The sequence below is a fragment of the Ictalurus punctatus genome, chromosome 11 (assembly GCF_001660625.3).
Source record: "Ictalurus punctatus breed USDA103 chromosome 11, Coco_2.0, whole genome shotgun sequence".
Classification (NCBI taxonomy): domain Eukaryota; kingdom Metazoa; phylum Chordata; class Actinopteri; order Siluriformes; family Ictaluridae; genus Ictalurus; species Ictalurus punctatus.
The window spans coordinates 7,422,406-7,433,291 of NC_030426.2; positions in this window are offsets into that span (position 1 = coordinate 7,422,406).

A 10,886-nucleotide genomic window follows, 5' to 3' on the forward strand; every position below is an offset into this window, starting at 1 on the left:
GGGATAAAAGTCATTTTATTATCCAGGAGAAGGCCTAAGTTGGTTTCCTTAAGGATTTTGATGGGATCTCTATTAATGAAGAGTTCCAGGTCATGAATGAAGGGATCGTTGGATGCAGAAGTGGGTGCAGACAGTTTTGGCTCAATTGACCACTGGTTAATCTTGTGAATACATAACTGTAATTGCCTTTCAATTGTGCTCATGTTCTTCCCGCTGTAACAGATGCAAAGGTCATCCACATGTAGGCTGCAGAATATGGGACCAATGTTATTGACGTTGCTGTTCATTTTCATACTGAAAAGAGTGACCGGGAGTATGCTTCCCTGAGGAACTCCAAGTTCTTGTTTGTGTGTATTTGATAAAGTGTTTCCCACTTGGACCCTGAAATATCTGCTGACCAAAAAGTTGGAGATTAAACTAAAACCCATTTGATAAAGGTGTTTCAAGATGCCATACTTCCAGGTTGTATCGTATGCTTTTTCCAGGTCAAAATAGACAGCGACAACATGTTCCTTTCTAATAAAACCATCTCGGATGTATGACTCTAGCCTAATCAGGTGATCCAAGGTGCTCTTTCTTCATCTAAAATCACACTGGAAGTCATTTATTTGTTTCTTTGATTCGAGTATCCAGATGAAGCGATTGTTTACCATCTTTTCCATGGTTTTGCAAAGGCAACTGGTGAGGGCAATTGACCGATAGTTATTTGGATTAGTATGGTCTTTTCCTAGTTTAGGTATGGGAATTGTTATTGCTTCTTTCTAAGCAGATGGTATTTCACCAGAGGACCAAACAAAGATGAAATGATCCAAAAGTAGGGATAAGTGCTGGGGTAAGTGCTTTAAGAATTGGTAATGGATTTTATCTGAACCAACAGCAGTATTGTGTGAGCATTTCAAAGAGTTTAGTAATTCTTCCATCTTGAAAGGTTAATTATATGGTTCCTTGTTATTAGTGGAGAAATTCAGCGGTATACATTTCTCGTGTGGACTGGAGCTCAGGGAGGCAATGTTCTATTGATGAATTCTCTTCAAAGGATTCTTCTAACGTGTTTGCTCAGATTTATTTCCTTTGTCTGAAGAGTGTCTTGTTTTTTGATATGCTGAATGTGTGATCCACTTCCCACGCCCTTCGTCTTGTGAACCATGTTCCCGATCCTCTTCGTAGGTGTATTGCATATTCAGTTTGATACAAATTGTCTCCAGCTTTTTTTTTTTTGCTTCATTAATGATCCTGTGAGCTTGAGCTTTACAGATTTTAAATCTTGTCAGGTTTGTGGTTGACGGATGTTTGCTAAAAAGTCTTTTAGCCTTTTACTGTGCATTGATAGCCTTTTTACACTGCTCGTTAAACCACAGATTAGCCCAACTAGGGGATGTACAGGGCCACGGGAATCCACCGGATGTACACCAAGGATACGGAAATTATATCCTTGAGCATATAAACACAAGGTTTACACTACTCAATTGACCCTACGCCAGCACATTCTGGGAAAAGTGAAAAATGTGGTCGATTGTAATACCAAAACAGCTCCAGGGCAAGTCTTGACAAGCCAACTGATTGGAGCGAACTTTTCCAACCTCTCATCTGAATGAAGTAGGAGCCAAAGTGATGTGTTGGATATGTGGAAGCCAAAATCCTCAATCACCAGGATTTCTTCCTCCACTGGTACGAATCGAACTCACGGTCAACGAGTTGCCCCATTTGTCGCGTCTAACGATCAGCAAAGGGGAGCTGGAGACCAATTCTACCCCGGGTCCCCATGGGTAAAAACACTTCAACACAGTGTTCTCCACCACCATTATCAAAACAACAAATGAGGGAATATTGTGTTGATGAATGTTATTCATGATTCCAGTACAGTTCTAGACGCATGTAGAATCTGTACCAAGGCAGGCTGAAGCTGTTCTGGAGGCTCACTGTGGCCCAACACCTTACTAAGATCCTTTATAGTTTTTTGTTTGTTTGCTTGTTTGTTTTTGTCATTAATTTGTTACGCATCTGAATATGCAGGATTTTTCTGGTCTAACTTTAATAGTGTGGTCTTTTCACTACAGTTTTCCCTTCATGTGCTGGTTATCAACAGATGATTATCTGTTCAGTGGGAGGCCTATTAATCATGCTGGTAAGTTCTTGTGAAAATGTAATGGTATATTTCTCAAACGGTTTAAATCTACAGGTCATTATAATGTGGTCCTGCGAATTCTTTCATGTTTGTCGAGTCATTAAAAATCTCTACTCTGACATTACTGTCAAGTTGAAAGATATGCACAAAAGAAGTTACAGTTCCTTCTATTAGTCACTTCTTTTTCACTTCTTTCTTTCTCTTATCCTCTTCCACTGCCCAGTGCCTATTGGATCAAAAACAATGCAATCGCTAACACTTTTTCTCCCTTACAGACACTCTCTATCTCTCCAATTTACTCTTCCTCTCACTATCTCTGAGTAACAGCCATTAAGAGCGAACACATACCATTCCTGCTTTCTTGGCAAGCTTAAATTGTTCACATTGTGCATATCATGACTAACTGTGTTCTACTCCAGTGGCTTTATATTCCTTCTCCAAAAATGATGATATTGGAATGGTGAAAATGGCACACACACACACACACACACACACACACACACACACAAAGAGAGAGAGATCACAGATATCTTGGCCACAATGTGTAGACAATAAAGAACAGTGACTGGATTTTTCTGAAGAGCTCTGTTTCAGACACAACTCTATAACACTGATCTTGTTACATATGCTCACCATCCACTTTATTAGGAACATCTGTGCACCTGCACATTCATGCAGTTATCTAATCAGCATATCATGTGGCAGCAGTGCAATGCGTAAAATCATGCAGATACAGGTCTAGAGCTCCAGTTAATGTTCACATCACACATCAGAATGGGGAAATGATATGATAGTGACTTTTACCACGGCATGGTTGTTGGCGCTGCTGCCACACGATTGGTTGATAAGATAACCGCATGAATGTGCAGTTGTACAGGTGTTCCTAATAAAGTGGACAGTGAGTGTGTGAGCGTATACTATATATATATTCTAGTGTATGAGATATGAGATAGTGTATGAATGTATACTAGTGATATTCTAGTGTATACTAGAGCAGACACATACGTTCATACCCTATCAAATCCCGGTCTTTGCTTTTAGTCTATGGTCTTTGAGGCACAGTGTGTGTTTCCATAATTAAAAGCTAAACAGGATTTTTCTAACACACACACACACACACACACTTGAATTCAAGATCAAAAGATACAGAAATATCAAAGAGGCTGACTCGAGCTGCATCATTTTCCCCCCCTTTTTCCTAGATTATTATGTCCTCTATTCGTTAGCCTCAGCAGTGACAAAGCATGCATTTTCCTGAATTCGCTGAATGAATCACCTCTTCTACGGCCATGCCAAAAGCATCTGAAAGTGTCAAATAGATTCTCTGCATTTAAATAATGGTGTACAGCATGTGACTAGGGCGATGAGCAACGTGTGGGCTTATGTCTCTCTCTGTGAAATTGTGATTGGCTAACAGCAGCATGGTCTGTTTCATAACTCAATCAAATAACAAACTATGCCAAATAAATATGACTGAAAGTGAGTTTTGCAGGAAAAAAGCTGTTTATCGAAGGCCACAGGCTTTCACTGAACTTGTTGAGCCAGGGGACTCCCAGTAACAAGACAAAGCAAGAAATCCTAACCTCATAAAATTTTCTTCCACGGCACTCCACGTTTGGCTTTTATTTATTTATTTATTTATTTATTTATTCATTTATTTTTACACTTCTTCATGTACAGCCATTCATTTTTGAAACCAAGAGAAAGAAAAAGCCAAGAGTTTTTAAAAAAACAAACAAACAAAAACACATTTTTACTGGGAGCCAGTGCAGTGTGGATAAGATCGGGGTGATGTGGTCGTATCTTCTGGTTCTAGTAAGGACTCTTGCAGCTGCATTCTGGACTAACTGCAGCTTGTTTATGCTCCTACTGGAACATCCAGACAGTAAGGCATTACAATCATCCAACCTAGATTAGACGAAAGCATTAATTAATATTTCTGCATCGTGTAGTGACATTATATTTCTTATCTTAGCAATATTTCTGAGATGAAAGAAGGCTATCCGAGTAATATTATCTACATGAGAGTCAAATGAAAGACTGGAGTCAATAATCACTCCAAGGTCTTTTACTGCTGCACATGATGAAACAGAAAGCCCAATTTAGATATGCCAATCAGCCTACAATGCATGTCTTTGGACTGGAGGAAGAAACCAGGCTCTCTGGTTTCCTCCCACTGTCCAAAAACATTTAGGTAGGTAGATTGGCTAAGCTAAACTGCCCTATAGGTCTGCATGAGTGTGTGAATGTGTGTATGCATGGTACCCTGTGATGGCCTGGTGATGGGTAGTCTTACCAGCACGTGCAAAGCTGAGCTTACCGAAAATTTGGCTTTGATATTGTATTAAAAGTATCTTAGTCAGGGTTTTGAAAGGCTAAAATATGCAATTCCTATGAATTTTAAATGCATATTCTTGTGTTCCTGCCTTGCCTTTGCTCTTACCTTGAGACTGTTATTAATGTTAGCAGGTCTGACTGATTAAAGTGGCTGTGGGTGGGTGTTCAGCTGAACCCTGAAGACAATGGACTCCATGGACTGAGCCATGAAGCAGTATGAGTAATCATTTTTTATGCCTTCACATTTTTATGCAGCGTCAGATTTAAAAAAAAATGTTTTTTTTTTTTTAAACAACCACTCTGGTCCATAAAGGACAAAAAATGTCCATGTCAAAAACTGTCATAAAAATATGATATATTAATATTTTTTTCCACTTTCACTGACGTCAATTTTTTTTTTTTTTTTTTTACCAGCATCAGGTCTGATCATAATGACCAAACATTCATTCATTTTCAGAACTTTAACCCTTTAAACGCCGGTTTCTTTACATAATGAAAAAAATCTTCAAAGCTCAGTAACCTTCTTTGTCTTATATACATTTGTGATTTGCAGTACAATATAATTTTTTTCTTTTACATTGTTCACACACACACACACACACACACACACACACACACACACACACACACACACACACACACACACACACACACAAAATTTTCAGTACACACATACAAACCACAACTCTGATATCCATACAAACACAAACACCCACACAATTATAGCTGCATCATTTATTCAATCAGTCTGCAGCACTCTATAATAGAGCAGAATCAGAAAAAAGGAAAAGCATGTACAGGTGCTTCTCAAAAAAATAGGATATCATGGAAAAGTTCATTTTTTTCTGTAATGGAAATCAAAAATCCAGTATCTGAAAATATTAGAATAAAGAATTTATAATAGAGAAATGTCGACCTTCTGAAAAGTATAATTTATGCAGTTAATACTTGGTCGGGGTTCCTTTCACACGAATTACTGCATGAATGCGGCGTAGCATGGAGGCAATCAGCCTGTGGCACTGCTGAGGTGTTCTGGAAGCCCAGGTTGCTTTGATAGCGGCCTTCAGCTCGTCTGTATCGTTGGGTCTGGTGTCTCTCATAGATTCTCTATGGGGTTCGGGTCAGGTGAGTCGGCTGGACAATCAAGCACAGTAATACTATGATCAGCAAACCAGTTACTTGCTTAGTAGTTTTGGCACTGTGGGCAGGTGCAGAGTCCTGCTGGAAAAGGAAATCAGCATCTCCATAAAGCTCGTCAGCAGATGGAAGCATGAAGTTCTCTAAAATCTCCTGGTAGACGCTGCATCGACTCTCGACTCGAGAAAACACAGTGGACCAACACCAGCAGATGACATGGCACCCCAAATCATCACTGACTGTGGAAACTTCACACTGGACTTCAAGCAATTTGGATTCTAAGACTGCACTCTTCCTCCAGACTCGAGAAACTTGGGATAATGTGACTGGTCCCTGCATGTGCTACACAGATCGTTGCTGCCATCTGGCGGTGAAATCTGGTAGCGCTCTGATAGCTCTTTTTTGCTGTTTCAATAAGACTATAAACCATAAGGCAGGGCAATTTGAAATGCATATAACTGCTATTTATAAAATTGATATAAACACAAAAGATGAAAAGCAATAGATGTGTTAGAGTTGAACTACCTCAGCTTGACTATCAGTGATAGTATAGTAGACACTGTAACATTTTTTTGCATATACTATGCAAAAGTCTTAGGCACCCTATATTTTTAAAGTACAAATTTTGTCATAGATGTTTCTTTGATCATTTTTGTATAAATAAATAAATGTTCCAGAAATGTTTTGTATGTCAGTAAATATAGCGACATATTACATAACAGACCACTGTCCAGAAAATAATAATGAAGGTGGCTGGGTTTTTCATGCAAAATATAACCAAGTGTGACAGTCAAAGTTGCAAAGACAGCAACGAATCTGACGATGACTGATTCGGTGCAATTTTTGTTTTGTTTTTCAAAATCACGTTTGAACTTTTTTGGTTCTCATTGACTCTTCTTTTTTTCAGGTTTGGATGGTAAAAATGTCAAAGTCTGCATTCCATATAGAAGATAGAAGATATTTGGAAGAAGAACTACACTGATCAGCCATAACATTAAAACCACCTCCCTAATATTGTGTAGGTCCGCCTTGTGCTGTCAAAACAGCTCTCGAGCTCTCACCTCTCAAGGCATGGACCCCACAAGACCTCTGAAGGTGTGCTGTGGTATCTGGCACCAAGACTTTAGCAGCAGAATTTTTTTAAGTCCTGTAAGTTGCGAAGTGAGGCCTCCATGAATCAGACTTGTTTGTCCATCACATCCCACAGAAGCTCAATTGGATTGAGATCTGGGGAATTTGGAGGCCAAGTCAAGTCATTGGTCTGCAACAGTGTTTAGGGTAAGTGGAACATGTCAAAGTAATATCCACATAAATGCCAGGACCCAAGGTTTCCCGGCAGAACATTACCCAGAGCATAACACTGCTTTTGCCGGCTTGCCTTCATCCCATTAGTGCATCCTGGTGGCGTCTCTTCACCAGGTAAGCACACGCACCCAGCTGTCCAAGTGATGCAAAACGAAGACGTGATTCATCAGACCATGCCACCTTCTTCCATTTCTCAGTTCTGATGCTCACGTGCCCATTGTAGGCGCTTTCATTGGTGGACGGGGGTCAGCATGGGCACTCTGACGGGTCTGCAGCTACGCAGCCCCATACACAGTAAACTGTGATGCCCTGTGTGTTCTGACACCTGTCTATCACAGCTAGCAGTAACTTTCTCAGCAATTTGTGCTACTGTAGCTCTTCTGTGGGATCGGACCAGACGAGCTAGACTTCGCTCCCCACACGCATCAGTGAGTCGTGGGTGGCAGTGACCCTGTCGCCAGTTCACCGGATGTCCTTCCTTGGACCACTTTTGGTAGGTACTAACCATTGCATACCGGGAACACCCCACAAGGCTGGCTATTTTGGCAATGCTCTAACATAGTTTTCTAGCCATCACAATCTGGCCCTCGTCAAAGTCGCTCAGATCCTTATGCTTGCCCATTTTTCCTGCTTCCAACACGTCAACTATGAGAACTGACTGTTCACTTGCTGCCTAATATACCCCACCCCTTAACAGGTGTCACTGTAACGAGATAATCAATTTTATTCATTCACCTGTCAGTGGTATTAATGTTATGGCTGATGGGTGTATATTGATAAGATTATGGAGAGGGCAAGGTAGACAATGGAGTGGATAATGTCTGTACATCAGACATGGGTGTAGGATCATGGTGACCTTGTATCCCACGCAAAGAGAGAAATTTAAAAAATTAAATAAAAGCTCTGCTGTCATTAACCCAACTCGCTTGTGTAGTCGGTGGAGAGTAGATGCGGTCCCTGGCTCAAATATCTCCAGCTGCCTTGTGTCGTGGTGCAATGGAGGCACCAAAAAATCTAACTGGCATGCTTTGTACCAAGCCAGGTGATAACTAGGCTGCACAGGTGTGCTTTAAGTTGAGCACACCTGATAAATAACCGGCATACACTAGACCACAAATTGAAGATTGGAAAACTAATATATCGACAGCGAAACACTTGTGGGATCGTCCACTGCAACCATGCCATGAATTTTTAGAAATTGACTAAGTTGATTTGCACCAGAAACCTCTATGAAATTTGGGATGAAATAAGATGTAAAGTATATGAACTAATGAGGTTAGCAAGTTCGCCTCACACCTCCAGGGTCGGGGGTTCGATTCCCACCGTGGCCCTGTGAGTGCGGAGTTTGCATGTTCTCCCCGTGCTGCGGGGGTTTCCTCCGGGTACTCTGGTTTCCTCCCCCAGTCCAAAGACATGCATGGTAGGCTGATTGGCGTGTCCAAAGTGTCCACAGTGTATGAATGGGTGTGTGATTGTGCCCTGTGATGGATTGGCGCCCTGTCCAGGGTGTACCCTGCCTTGTGCCCCATGCTCCCTGGGATAGGCTCACAAAGAACACAAAGCAAGTCATGAATTGCCTCATCATAGCACGGAGACAGCGCTGGTTAAAGTGGTAAATGACCTACTACTGGCCTCTGATCAGGGTTGTGTCCCCTTGCTTGTGTTGCTTGACCTTAGTGCAGCTTTTGATACTATAGATCATACTATTCTCCTTGATAGACTAGAAAATGTTGTTGCCATTAAGGGAAAGGTCCTCTCCTGGCTCAGGTCTTATTTGACCGATCGTTATTGATTGACCGATCGATTAATTGACCGATTCTCTACACATACTGGGGTAAAGTTTGGTGTTCTGAAAGGTTCTGTTTAGCCCCACTGCTTTATACTTTATATATACTACCTCTGGGTCAAATTATTAATAAACATGGAATTAGATTCCACTGTTATGCTGATGACACACAGCTGTATGTTTCAGCAAAGCCAGAGGACAGACACCAGCTCAATAAAGTTGAGGATTGTGTAAAGGACATTAGACATTGGATGCTAACTAACTTCCTTTTACTTAATTCTGACAAGACAGAGGTACTACTACTAGGACCACATGCAGCTAGAAGTAAGCTTTCTGATTACACAGTAACTCTGGATGGCCTTTCTGTTTCATCATGTGCAGCAGTAAAAGACCTTGGTGTGATTATTGACTCCAGTCTTTCATTTGACTCTCATGTAGATAATATTACTCGGATAGCCTTCTTTCATCTCAGAAATTTTGCTAAGATAAGAAATATAATGTCACTACACGATGCAGAAATATTAGTTCATGCTTTCATCACCGCTAGGTTGGATGATTGTAATGCCTTACTGTCTGGATGTTCCAGTAGGAGCATAAACAAGCTGCAGTTAGTCCAGAATGCAGCTGCAAGAGTCCTTACTAGAACCAGAAGATACGACCACATCACCCCGATCTTATCCACACTGCACTGGCTCCCAGTAAAATTTGACATTAATTATAAAATACTACTATTGACCTATAAAGCACTAAACGGTCTCATACCACGGTACCTGAGCGAACTTTTAGTCTTTTATGATCCGCCACACCTACTTCAATCAAAAGGTGCAGGCTATTTGTTGGTATCTCGAATAGTGAAGGGTACAGCAGGGGGAACAAAGCCCCACAGTTATGGGACAGCCTTCCAATTAGTGTTCAGGATTCAGACACAGTCTCAGTGTTTAAGTCCAGGCTGAAACATATTTGTTCAAGCTTTCCATGAATGGACTTTTTATGCAACGTATACTGTCTTATCCATTACGGGACAATAAGCATACATAACAATCTCTCCCTCTTTTGTTCTGTCGAGCTACACGATACTCCTGAGATGCCAGTAATCCTGTCCCTTTCTACTCTCCAGACCTGCCTGATCCATCCTGATGCCCTACTTCTGGTTGGAGTTCTCATCACTGGAGGCTACATTCTGCTGCTGAGGACGACCCCAAAGCAGTGCAGCCTGCAGATTTCTGAGACTGCTGAGGGTGGTGCTACTGGAAATACCATGGAAATGGTTCTGGACCTCAATTCCACATGGACATTCTCACTGTGGTTGCTGGGACTACGGTTTCTGCTATGGCCTTAGGACTGCAATTACCACATGCAGTTTTGCACTCAAGCCTCCTTTAGTGAACAGTGGATCAGTTCAACAAAACAGACCTCATATTAAAACTATAATAAACTTCCCTTTACGTTCACACTATCCATTGTTACCCAGATGAGGATGGATTCCCTTTTGAGTCTGGTTCCTCTCAAGGTTTCTTCCTCATATCTTAGGGAGTTTTTCTTTGCCACCGTCACCACCGGCTTGCTCATTAGGGATAAATTCTCATATTTAAAATCTGTATCCTGTGATTATATGTTTCTGTAAATCTGCTCTGAGACAATGTCCATGGTTAAAAGCGCTATACAAATAAAATTGAACTGAATTGAATTACAGAAAGAGGTACTAAGCATTAGAATGCTCACTCAGTCATGACGAGAGAAAAGTCTGTCGCTCATCCGCGGTAGAAATAGATCAAAAGTAGATAAGGAAGTAACCGCTAGAAAAGATAATAGACCCTACAGTATAACTGTCAAAAATGATGATGCAAATAAAAACAGACAAGAGATAAGGAAAGTTTAGAGCAGCATTAAATAGAAAACCCAAGACTCCTTAGAGATAATGGGAAGGTACATAATGAGGATACGTGTGGAGACTTGTGATTGGATGTGCAAAAGAGGAAACGTGTGATTGGTTAAAGTTGGAACATGTTTAAGAATGTATATAAGGAGCTGATCCTCAGTGCAAGTTACATATCCATACGGCGAGCACACCTGGTACCTGTTAGTTTGTTTGCTGTCTTACTTGACTGCTTATAAACCTACTTCATCTGAATCCAGTCTTCGTGAGTTCGGCTGTTTTATTCATCTCGAGTGGAAGAGAGATCTTTTAATTAGTTT